Source organism: Dendropsophus ebraccatus, chromosome 2 (assembly GCF_027789765.1).
Source record: "Dendropsophus ebraccatus isolate aDenEbr1 chromosome 2, aDenEbr1.pat, whole genome shotgun sequence".
In the NCBI taxonomy this organism is placed as follows: Eukaryota; Metazoa; Chordata; class Amphibia; order Anura; family Hylidae; genus Dendropsophus; species Dendropsophus ebraccatus.
In genome coordinates, this window is record NC_091455.1 from 135,732,517 (window position 1) to 135,746,244 (window position 13,728).

At 43.8% G+C, this 13,728-nt stretch overlaps 1 protein-coding gene across 1 annotated transcript in view; it reads right to left on the reverse strand.

The window, feature by feature from the left end:
• Positions 1–9,073, reverse strand: part of CUL1 (cullin 1) — a 67,870-nt gene extending 58,797 nt beyond the window's left edge. The window contains exon 1 of the mRNA XM_069958387.1: positions 8,988–9,073. The gene's annotated coding sequence lies outside the window, so the exon portion shown is untranslated. The remainder of the gene's footprint in view (positions 1–8,987) is intronic.
• Between the last annotated feature and the right edge of the window lie 4,655 nt (positions 9,074–13,728).

Consider the following 13,728-nt stretch of genomic DNA (forward strand, 5'->3'; position numbering starts at 1 on the left):
ATTTAGTAAAGTTACTGATGCTGAGAGGGGTACTACAGTCTTTAGACGCTTCCTGGTCTGAAACGGGGCTTGAAAATGGCTGAGTGGGCTTGTCAACATCCACAGACTGGATCAGCTGGATGCGGGTGGCCGCACTGGAGCGAGGGAGGTGAGTAGATGTAATTGTTTTCATCCACGTACGTGGAAAGATGACAGAGAGGTCAATCAGGGGTGAGGAGGGGGATACCAGTCTAGAGGGGGGTAGGGGGGTACAGGCTGACTAGTTTGGAGTCGGGAGGAGGACGGGTTTAAAGGATGACTAGTCAGGGGTGGAGGGAAGCACAAAAAAGAATCACTCACAGAGCAGTGTGTTTGTGTGTGTGTGTGTGTGTGTGTGAGGAAAGGGAGGAGGGTATTTTGGTCCATTTTGGGGTCTTGATAAATGTTGGGGTCCAGTGTCTGTATTTAGGGGTCTAGTTGACGTCTGGAATAATGTTGTGAAATGATTGGGGGTGGAGCATCAAGGACCAGAGCTAGGGGATACCAGAACCAGCGACGGGGTAGGGGAGGTGAGAGCATGTTGTTTTTTTCATCCTCCCCCTCCTCAGCACTCTTCCAAAAATCACCTTAGCCTAGGGTTTTCATTTAATCCCTGGATAATTCAGTGGATTTGTAGTTGGCTGAAGGACAGATATGAGAAGGTTGTTGTTAAAGGGGGGCGAGTATGCAAATGGGCCAATCAGGGAGATGCATGAGGGGAAATTTGGGTGGGGACAGGTGAATTATTTCTAATATATCACAGATTAGTCTGATTTTGTCCTTTGTAACATTTAAGCATGGGCCATTGATCCTGTCCTGGCATTGTTTGTATCTCTTTTTCCTTCTAAGCTTTAACTTAATTTTACTGTCTTGTAATTTCCTGTATGAAACACACACATATACACACATACACATTCAGTGGGGAAAAAAGTATTTAGTCAGTCACCAATAGTGCAAGTTCTCCCACTTAAAAAGATGAGAGGCGTCTGTAATTTACATCATAGGTAGACCTCAACTATGGGAGACAAAATGAGAAAACAAATCCTGAAAATCACATTGTCTGATTTTGTAAGAATTTATTTGCAAATTATGGTGGAAAATAAGTATTTGGTCACCTACAAACAATCAAGATTTCTGGCTCTCACAGACCTGTAACTTCTTCTTTAAGAGTCTCCTCTTTCTTCCACTCATTACCTGTAGTAATGGCACCTGTTTAAACTTGTTATCAGTATAAAAAGACACCTGTGCACACTCTCAAACAGTCAGACTCCAAACTCCACTATGGTGAAGACCAAAGAGCTGTCAAAGGACACCAGAAACAAAATTGTAGTCCTGCACCAGGCTGGGAAGACTGAATCTGCAATAGGCAACCAGTTTGGAGTGAAGAAATCAACTGTGGGAGCAATAATTAGAAAATGGAAGACATACAAGACCACTGATAATCTCCCTCGATCTGGGGCTCCATGCAAAATCTCACCCCGTGGGGTCAAAATGATCACAAGAACGGTGAGCAAAAATTCCAGAACCACGTGGGGGGAACTTGTGAATGAACTGCAGAGAGCTGGGACCAATGTAACAAAGCCTACCATCAGTAACACACTACGCCGCCAGGGACTCAGATCCTGCAGTGCCAGACGTGTCCCACTGCTTAAGCCAGTACATGTCCGGGCCCGTCTGAAGTTTGCTAGAGAGCATTTGGATGATCCAGAAGAGTATTGGGAGAATGTCCTATGGTCTGATGAAACCAAAGTGGAACTGTTTGGTAGAAACACAACTTGTCTTGTTTGGGGGAAAAAGAACTGAGTTGCATCCATCAAAGACCATACCTACTGTAAAGCATGGGGGTGGAAACATCATGCTTTGCGGCTGTTTCTCTGCAAAGGACGACTGATCCGGGTACATGAAAGAATGAATGGGGCTATGTATCGTGAGATTTTGAGTGCAAACCTCCTTCCATCAGAAAGGGCATTGAAGATGAAACGTGGCTGGGTCTTTCAACATGACAATGATCCAAAGCACACCGCTAGGGCAAGGAAGGAGTGGCTTCGTAAGAAGCATTTCAAGGTCCTGGAGTGGCCTAGCCAGTCTCCAGATCTCAACCCTATAGAAAACCTTTGGAGGGAGTTGAAAGTCCGTGTTGCCAAGCGACAGCCCCAAAACATCACTGCTCTAGAGGAGACCTGCATGGAGGAATGGGCCAACATACCAACAACAGTGTGTGCCAACCTTGTGAAAACTTACAGAAAACGTTTGACCCCTGTCATTGCCAACAAAGGATATATGACAAAGTATTGAGATGAAATTTTGTTACTGACCAAATACTTAGTTTCCACCATAATTTGCAAATAAATTCTTACAAAATCAGACAATGTGATTTTCTGGATTTGTTTTCTCATTTTGTCTCCCATAGTTGAGGTGGTGTAAATTACAGGCCTCTCTCATCTTTTTAAGTGGTGGAACTTGCACTATTGGTGACTGACTAAATACTTTTTTTCCCCACTGTATGGGCATTTTCACAAAACACTGTGGGCCAGATTTATAAAACTATGGGCAGTTTACACCAGTTTCCTTTATTTCAGGAGATATTATATATGCTGTTCTTAATATTCAGGGGTGCCAATAATGCTGATCAACACTGTGCCTCTAAAAAGTGATCCAAGAAATGAGAACCAGTGAACAGGAGGAAGGGTCATAGGCACCCTGTCATGTAGTCCAATTCCACAGAAGACCTACTATAGTGCAAATTGCTGAAAGAATGAATAGTGGCACTGAAAGAATGAGTAGGCCCGTTCCCACTGAGCAAAACTAGCGGAAGCCCATGTTCATTCTTCAGCACGGACAGAGCAGGAGCGCGCACCTCCCATAGACTCCCATTATGAGCAGGAGGCTAACGGCGGACAATTCCGCGGCAGAATTCCGCTAGTTTTGCTCAGTGGGAACAGGGCCTTAAAGTATGCACAGTGTATCATAGCTTGATGTATATAGCATTGCATAGACCCAGACTGGCTGGCTATGATGACACTTATTCATTTCCAAAAATGCTTTCAACGGGAATGAGAGCATCAGATCTAAACCAGGGAGCAATGTAAGAGGTGGCCTAGTCTGATAAATTACATATGTTTTATGCCATGCAAACGGCCAGGTTTGTGAGCTTCACCTACCCGTGGAAGATATGACACCCAAATGCATTTAGGGAAGGCAAAGTAATAGAGAGTGTGATGTTATGGTCAATGTTTTGTAGGAAAATGTTTGGTCATGGCATTTATTTAGATGTTACTTTGACACATACCATCTACCTAAACATTGTATCAGATAAAGTACACCCCTTTATGCAGTCCTGCTACCCCAGAAGAAGCTTGTGGTAGTGGAACGTGCGTCGGTCTTGGACCTGGGACTCTCCATTCATTACTATTGTTTATTGATACGTCTGTGGCAGGCTGAATGTGGTAGGATTTACATGGATTTATGGCCATCTCTCCTGCATTGTCTTTTGCTCCTTGCTCTTTCCCTTTTATTTACATTTTATATTGTACCAGAGGGACTGCTATCTCTTGTTGCACTTTTGCACCTTATTTATAATTACAGGTCCTATCAGCTTGGCTATCTGGGGGAATATTGCACAGTGGGAGTATATATTGTATATAGGTTATTCATTTGGAGGATTGTCCTAGGGTCCTTTCTTTTGCTATTTGTGGGGTCGTTTGTGTCCTGTCTCTTACTTTTTATATTGTGTTATACAGACCCAGGCAACTGGTATCTGTATTTGTATATGTATTTTTAACAAACTTTATTTTTTATATACTTATTAAGATAATATGTACTTTTCTTTATGCTATTGTTTCTGCATATAAAACTATGCACATCTATATGTGCTCAAAAATGTTTCCACCTTTGAAGTGTTTGGTGCAAACATTTGTGAGTATTGTGCCAAAATTTCCAACCTTTTAAAGTGTCACTGTTGTTCTAAAAAGCTTTTGACATGTCAAAGTTTTGATCTATCTGGGAAAATGAAAATAAAAAAGCAAGGTGGTACATTTTTCCAGCGCTGCCCAAAGAAACATTATCAATAGCCAAAATCAGAAAAATTATGGATTATTGATTGCTAAAAGCACAGATATTAGGCGTTTCGGGAGCACTGTCATGCACTGTTGAGCTCCGCGCCAGACTCATAATGAAAATCCCGCTGAGACAGAGTAGGGAAGTGGACCATGCGGTAGTGCGGTCCTCTTTCTGCTCGTTCTCACGATCGGTGAGGTTGTGAACACTCAGACCCCGACCAATCAAAACTTTTGACATGCTGCCACCTCTGTCTGAGACAGGAGCTGTCTAGAGCAGAAAAGGTTTCCTATGGTATTTGCTACTGCTCTTGACAGTTTCTCTCTCGTCCAGAGGTGGCAGCAAAGAGCATTGTGTCAAACTGGCAAGAATACACCACTTCCTGACAAACATACAGCAGCTAATAAGTATGGTAAGACTGGAGATTTTTTTTATAGAAGTAAATTACAAATCTATATAACTTTCTGAAACCAGTTGATTTGAAAGAAAAAGATTTTCGCTGGACAACCCCTTTAACCCTTAGAGCATGGGTCTCCAAACTGCGGCCATCCAGCTGTTGCAAAACTACATTTCCCATCATGCCTGAACAGCCAAATCCAAAGCTTTAGCTTTCCAGGCATGATGGGAGTTGTAGTTTTGCAACAGCTGGAGGGCCACAGTTTGGAGACCCATGCCTTAGAGGACAGGGCCAATTTAAATTTTTGCCTTTTCGTTTTTCCCTGCTTGCGCTTAAAAGGCCATAGCAGTTGCACTTTTTCACCTGGAAACCCACATGAGCCCTTCTTTTTTGTGCCACTAATTGTACTTTGACAGGCTGATTTTTTTCATAAAGTACACAGCGAAACCAGAAAAAAATTCAATGTGTGGTGAAATTGAAAAAAAACAACATCCTGCCTTTCTCGGCTTGGGGTACAACTGACTTGTTACATATGTTCCTCAAGTCGTTACGATTACAACGATATGTAACATCTATAACTTTCATTGTATCTGATGGCCTGTAAAAAATTCAAACTATTGTTAACAAATATATGTTCCTTAAAATCGCTCCATTCCCAGGCTTATAGCGCTGTTATCCTTTGGCCTATGGGGCTGTGTGAGGTGTCATTTTCTGCGCCATGATGTGTTCTTTTTATTGGTACCTTGTGTCATGAATGTGCCTGTGCCGAACTCCGTGCGCCCCTTGGCTCGTGCTGCGTGCCTGAGATGGCGCTGATATTCATTGTTTTTGTATGTTTGTGCAGTGTCCTGAACCCTGTCTGAACACTGCTCTATTTCCTTCTGTGTTTCTTCAGCCACACCCGCTTTGCATGAGATACTCCTGGCCACTCCGGAGTTAACTATGATGCTGGTTAGCTAGTCTGATAGACTGTTCTCTCTGCCAGTCAGGTTGCTCTTGCCCCAGGTGTTCTGAGGAGATTAGGGGTCTGGTCCAATCAGCTCCTGCACTGCACCTCTGGTCTCCTATATAGTGTCTGCCAGCCTGCCTCTCACTGCCGGATATTGAGCTTGTCTCAGCCTGCTTCTGTCTCTGTTTATTCTGACTACTTTGCCTGGTATTCTGACTATCCCTGCTAGCTGCCTGCCCCTGACCATACTGCCTGTTTATTGACCTTGCTTTTTGGATTGTGTTTTTGTACTGCACTCCCCGATTGTTGTGACCCGGACTGTCGACCATTCTTTATTGTGTTTTGTCTGTCTGTCTTGTCTTTGTGTCCCACCTAGCCAGTGAAGGGACCGCCGCCCAGTTGCTCGCCGCAATCTTAGGGCGGATTGTGGCAAATAGGTAGAGGACAGTGGGCGGGGCTAAGCTTAGGGCTCACTGTCTTGTATTGTCCTGCTGTCCGGTTTCTGACACCTTGATTGCGCATATGCGACTTTTTGATCGCTTTTTATTACAATTTTTCTATATTTGATGCGACCAAAAATGCGCAATTTTACACTTTGGGATTTTTTTTTTACGCTTACGCCATTTACTGTGCGAGATCAGGAATGTGATAAATTAATAGTTCGGGCAATTGCGCACGCGGCGATAACAAACATGTTTGTTTATTTTTTATTATATATAACATGGGAAAAGGGGGGTGATTCAGACTTTTATTAGGGGAGGGCGCTTTTTATTCATAACACTTTTTTTTTCTTTTACACATATACTAGAAGCCCCCCTGGGGGACTTCTAGTATATGCACTCTAAACTCTCATTGAGATCTATGCTGCATAGATATACAACATAGATCGATGAGATAGGCAGTTTGATTGCTTCCGGCTGCTGCAGGCGGAAGCAATCGAATGCCGAGCCGGGATCAGCGCCATTACGGCGCTGAGCCCGGATGGAGGAGGATGTGTGGATCGCTCCCGGAGGAGCGATCCACCCCACTAGACACTAGGGATGGCTGCATTCAAGTAATCGGATGCAGCTGTCAACTTTGACAGCTGCATCCGATTACTTTATTAGCGGGCACAGTGATGAGACCGTGCCCACTAATGGCTGCGGTCCTGGGCTACATGCAGCACACGGGACCGCGGCGGTTCAGAGCGCGACCCCGCTCTGAACACACGTAGGCGGCCCTGGACGTATAGGTACATCCAGGGTGGCCTAAGGGTTAAAGCTTTGTTCTCACAATGTAACAATAAGGGCAAATAAAGGCTGTTATTTGCTTGTATTTTTACATTGTTGAAACATAGTCTAAGACCAGTTATCTGCACTGGTATCACACAGCATGGCTTATGTACATAGACATACAGAGCCATACACATACACACATATTTAGGCTATGCTCACACTGCGTATGAGTCCGGCCGTAGTGCGAACCGCGAATATACGCACGTAGTTTTGAGGTTGATGCGTTCGCTTGAAAGTATACGATATACACCCGTACAATGCACACTACGTATGAGCTTACGGCCGGATCGTATGCGGCGCCATGAAAAATGAACAAGACCATTGTTTGAGGACGGAAATGTTCCAACTCACGGCCGTGGATTTCCATGCGGTCCCGTACGAAGTACTTATTTCAGCCAAATTGAACTTGATTTTTCGATCCAAAAGTTTCTGTGAGCTTTATTGGGCTGGGCGAAGATTTCCAAGTAAATGACCTGTTCCAGATCGCTTCGAAACAAGCTAGGGAAGCATAACTGTACTACGGGCGTATGTTCGCGGTTCGTACGCACATGTACGGCGGCGTACGAAATGCGCCGGACTCATACGCAGTGTGAACATAGCCTTATATTGGAATGTGATTACACTAGCTCAGACGTATACACCATGAATAGAGCGTACAATGAGAAATTATCTCCCAAGTGTAATAAGAACTATTGAACCATAAACAATATCATCTGCTGCAGAACATCTTTATAAACAGATCTGCCAATCATCAGATTGTTGACATGAGAGACAATTTGACAAGAGACAATATATTCCGGGAAGCATTTTCTTATAGTGGTGGGTTTTCTTATAAGAGACCAACATTAATAGCAGCTGCAAAACATCTTTGGGAGCAAACCTGTCAATCACTTGAGATACCACTAACATACACAAACCACTGTCACAGACACTACTGACACACACAAAGATACATATGCACAACTGGCTGACACATATAGATACAGTAGCTAAACACACACTGACATATACATATACACACAGTACAAACATACACACAGCATGTACAGCTCTCATTCTTCCGCCTCTTCCTCTCTAGTCAGGCTGATCCTCCTCATGGAAGTTGGAAGCTGCCTCATGGATGGAGCAGCCCTGAGAGGAGTAGAACACTGATATCGGATGCACATGCAGTATGTCCACCACTGAGCTAACTTTAACCCTGAAGCTGCAGAAAATTCTTACTGCCTGATCCATTCTGTCTCCACTCTTCTGTCCTCCCTCTCCCTTCTTAGACAGAGAACATGTGATCACCCTCTCTTCTGTGGGCCAGGCAAGCTGTAACACGTCTTTTATAACTAATGCTGCGTTTACACGGAACGATTATCGTTCAAATTTTCGCTATAACGATCGCATTTGAGCGATAATCGTTCCATGTAAACACAGCAAACGATCAAGCGATCGTTCATTTGGATCTTTGAACATGTTCTCAAATCGTCGTTCGTCGTCCGCTAAATATTCGCAGATCGCTTTGTGTAAAGTCTTTCAAAGATTCACCCGATGGGCTTAAACGATCTTAAAAATTATCGCAATAACAATTTTTCTTACGAATCTTCTAACGATTTTTCTCCGTCTAAACGCTGATTGTTATAAAAACCAAATCGTTGCTTCAAAATCGTTAATCGTTCGATTGGGCGAATTATCGTTCCGTGTAAACCCAGCATTAGTAACATCTATTAGTGATCACTTAACCAAAGCAACAGAAACAGAAAGAGCTAGTGGTCAGCCAGTTAGCTCTGAGGTGCAATGCATGTTGGGAGATGTAGTTTCATGGCCGGGTGCCATGATGTAAAACTGGGATCATCTGTAAAAGTTTGAACTTGGGAGCAGCATAGCCAAGCGGGAAAGGTATTGGTGGGGGACCAGTGTGTGCACCTATATGCTTTTTGTGCATTTTATTTTGTATGGGTTTAAAGCTGTGACTACTGGACTATATGATCACACTTCCACTACTATCATTCTCCTAAATTCCTTCCATGTTTTCTACATAACCATGTCTAAATAGTAAAAAGTACACCATGCAATGATCCTCCAAATTACACCAATAATAATACAGCTATATCATATTACAATATATCAGGGTACACACAAAATACCCACAAATTTACTAGTATACCTCGACTGGAATGACTGTACAGTACTACACAGACAGAGTATAACAGCCACATAGTGAGGTTACCAGCTCTGAACATATATCTGATGACCCCACATATCAAAGACAGGTATACACAGATATATACATCCCCCTGGTTCTTACCAGCATTCTGCCTTAGGGCTGTTCTATTCTCCTCTATGACGCTGCTAGGACTGAGTTACGAGAGGTGTGATGTCACCGTCATGTGACCAGCCTATGTGAAAGGGAGGGGATGAGGCAGGATCTCCAGAGCACATGGCTAGGTACAGGAAGTAAGGTTAGCTAGACAGTGTGGGTGTACCAAGATGGCTTACAGAGAGCTAGAAGCTTGATAGGCTCATTAAAAAAGGACATATGGGAGGTGTACTGCTGATCATACCATGGTAGTGAAAGCGAGTGGGATTAAAGTGAAGGCGAAAGCCAGTTTAACACCCTAAGGACCAAGCAATTTTATTCTTTTTTTCATCAACATCATCATCGCAATTTATGAGCCGTAATTTTATTATTTTTATTTTTATTTTTCAATCAATGTAGCTGTATTAGGGCTTGTTTTTTGTGCCAGACTAGATGTATCATTCAAAGACTCAGTTTTAGCTACATATAAAGATCATCCATAACATTAAAACAACTGACAGAGTTTCATTATATATGAAACTGTACCTGTACTTTTCAAATATAGTGATCCCTCAACTTACAATAGCCTGAAGATACAATATTTTCAACATACAATGTTCCTTTCTGGACCATCGTAACTTGAGACCAGACTCGACATACAATGCTATAGACAGTCCAGATGTGCGGAACATGTAAAAAAAACACTAGCTGACCAATAAAAGTGGCCATTTTACTGGTAAAACCCCAGTGTTAGTAAGTGGATGCACTGGTTGGCTGTCTGGTATCTCCTCTCTACAGTACAGTGTAATACTACATGTCCTGTACTGCTCTTTACCTGGGCCAGGATGAGTTGCTCCATTTTATTTTTCTGGGACCCCGTGTGATCTGTGCAAAACACTGAAAACTCTCCGGTCCTCTACATAAAAAGTAATTTAGAGTCTCTTGTAGCTCTTTCTGACTGTTCTATGTAAGGACTTGCTGTATCCATATAAGTTATCCGCTTATTTTCCTTTAAGTTTTATTTTTTTATTCTCATTTTGGGGGATTTAGAACCAATTACCAGTTTTCCATAGAGTTTTGGTCTCAACATACAATGGTTTCAACATACAATGGCCGTATATGATGTGTGTGTATATATAAAAAAGGGGATGTAACGAGACAGAGTCTCATCATGTATGAGCTGGACATCTTTCATAAACACTCACACTATTTTTGATTAGTACAACATAGATGGGAATAGTCTTACCTAATGATACTTGATGATTCATGTGCTGCTGCATTAAATAAATGACACAACATCATATTTAACTTTATTTTGGGCAGAGGCCAGCCACAGCTTTATTTTTCATTAGATGTACAGTTTGTTAAAGGGATTGTCCAGTGAAATCTTTTTCATTCAAATCAACTGGTGTCAGAAAGTTATATAGATTTGTAATTTACTTCTATTAAAAAAAAATCTTGTTTTCCTATAATCAGCTGCTGTATGTCGTGCAGGAAGTGTTTTATTTTCAGTCTGACACAGTGCTCTCTGCTGACATTCCTGGCCTAGACAGGAACTTTGTCTCGGTTTTCTATGAATCCTCATAAAAAACCTCTCCTGCTCTGGACAGTTCCTGTCTCGGCCATAGATGTCAGCAGAGAGCACTGTGTCAGACTGAAAATAAAACAACACTTCCTGCATGACATACAGCAGCTAAGTATGGGAAGACGTGAGATTTTTTTAATAGAAGTAAATTACAAATCTATATAACTTTCTGACACCAGTTGATTTGAAAGAAAAAGATTTTCGCTGGACAACTCCTGTAACTTGTGCTTTACAACATGAAAACCAATACACTGGAGGTAAGTAGGCAAGGGGCATGCAGGGCTTTTATCAAGATTCAGGTTACTAGGAAGAAGCAGTGTGTGTATTACAGCAAAGAACAGTGTAGCACCCCTACTGAATACAAAAACATCATTCAGGGACTCATAGGTGACGTCTTTGATCTGAGGCATCACTTTCCCCTTTCCTCTCCATTTGACCCGGACCACCGTGACGATTTCTTGCAGCTACAATACATCTCTTCTGAACCTGCAAGACAGACATCTCAGGCTCCGCACATTTCCAGCAACTTCCTTCCCTTTTCCCACCTTATAGGCTCCCAAACTGTAGTAATTCTGCTGTTTGGTGCACTAAAGTCACTAGGTATGTGGGTTGCCCCCTGTATGTAAGATCCCCTGCTGTACCTTCATATAGTAATAATGTCCCCAGCTATGTCTTCCTATAATAATAATAATGTCCCCCTGCATTGCCCCCCATATACTATTAATGTCCCCCTGCATTGCCCCCCATATACTATTAATGTTCCCCTGATTTGCCCCACATACAGCAATAATAATGTCCCTTGTATTGCCCTCATATACTAATAAAAATGTCCCCCTGCATTGCCCCATATAAGTATAATGTCCCCTGCATTGTCCCATATATGTATAATGTCCCCTGCATTGTCCCCATATCCGTATAATGTCCCCCTGCATTGTCCCCATATCCGTATAATGTCCCCTGCATTGTCCCCATATACGTATAATGTCCCCCAGCATTGTCCCCCATATACGTATAATGTCCCCCAGCATTGTCCCCATATACGTATAATGTCCCCCTGCATTGTCCCCATATACGTATAATGTCCCCTGCATTGTCCCCCATATACGTATAATATTCCCCTGCATTGTCCCCCATATACGTATAATGTCCCCTGCATTGTCCCCCATATACGTATAATGTCCCCTGCATTGTCCCCCATATACGTATAATGTCCCCTGCATTGTCCCCCATATCCGTATAATGTCCCCCTGCATTGTCCCCATATCCGTATAATGTCCCCTGCATTGTCCCCATATACGTATAATGTCCCCCAGCATTGTCCCCATATACGTATAATGTCCCCCAGCATTGTCCCCATATACGTATAATGTCCCCCAGCATTGTCCCCCATATACGTATAATGTCCCCCAGCATTGTCCCCATATACGTATAATGTCCCCCTGCATTGTCCCCATATACGTATAATAGTCCCCTGCATTGTCCCCCATATACGTATAATATTCCCCTGCATTGTCCCCCATATACGTATAATGTCCCCTGCATTGTCCCCCATATACGTATAATGTCCCCTGCATTGTCCCCCATATACGTATAATGTCCCCTGCATTGTCCCCCCATATACGTATAATGTCCCCTGCATTGTCCCATATACATATAATAATGTCCCCAGCATTGCCCCATATACTTATAATTTCCCCCTGCATTGTCCCACATATACAGTATGTATAATAATGTCCCCTGCATTGTCCCCCATGTACGTATAATATCCCCCTGCATTGTCCCCTATATATGTATAATGTCCCCCTGCATTGTCCCCCATATACGTATAATATCCCCTGCATTGTCCCATGTACTATTAATGTCCCCTGCATTATCCCCCATATATGTATAATTTCCCCTGCATTATCCCCCATGTACTATTAATGTCCCCTGCATTGTCCCATGTACTATTAATGTCCCCTGCATTGTCCCCCATACTATTAATGTCCCCTGCATTGTCCCCCATATATGTATAATTTCCCCCTGCATTGCCCCATATACGTGTAATGTCTTTTCTGGCCTCTTCAGCCTGTCGGTCGCCGGAGGGATCCACCAACAGGCGCAATAACCTCAAAACTGCGCATGCTGGAGGATCCTTCAGAGATCTGAATCCGTGCTGTGTGGCGCCGAGGAGGAAGGGTAACGCAGACATGTGAGTGAGACAGCTACACCCACCGCCGAGACAGTTTCGGGGTCCGCGGTCCGTTACACCCACGCCCCCTCTGCCCCCCCTCCCGGTGGAGGGCGGTGCGATTAACCGCGGACCCTGGAGCTGTCTCAGCGGTGGGTGTAGCTGTCTCACTCACATGTCTGCGCCACCCTTCCCCCTCGGCGCCGCACGGCGTGGATTCAGATCTGAGGGATCCTCCAGCATGCGCAGTTTTGACGTTGTTGCGCCTGCTGGTGGATCGCTCCGGCGAGTAAATGTTGTGAGTGTGCGGGGGCACTGTCGGGCACCGCCAGGCGCCCCCTAGCTGTCGGCGCCCCGTGCGGTGGCCCGGCCCGCCCGGCCCTAGAAACGCCCATGGGGGCATGCCCTTGCCCAAGGGGCATATCCAACTTCGTCTCCTCCCGCTCTATCCTTTAATATCCGCCATCTGTAACTTGATTTTAACTGGAACAGAGCAATATATCAGAAATCTCAAAGCACAACAGAACAGTAGGGAGGGAGGGAGGGACGGAAGCTCTGACCAGTACCTGGGAAATTGGGAGGTATTTCTGCATGGGCTTCTCATATACCCCTACAGGCCAGCTATAATAGGTCCCTGCACATCATGTGACCATCGCAAGAAGGGAAGAACAGCACACAGGGCCCAGTTAACCCCTACTGCTCCTAACCAAAAACCACAGCAGTCTCACATGCCTTCCTTATACAGGTCAGCCTATACTAGATTTTGGCTCTGTTTAGTTGGAACTAAGCTAACATAAATGAGCTGGAAAAAGTGTTACATGCTCCCTCCACAGGACCTGTGACTCGGATCCCTAATATTAGATTTAATGGGTCGGTTGTGTACTTGTAGATAGGTACATTCAGGACTCAGTATGGGACCCTTCTCAGGTAAATTATCTTTTGAGTGTAGTACTAGGTGGATAATGTAAAATGACCTCATCATTTATATGATTGGG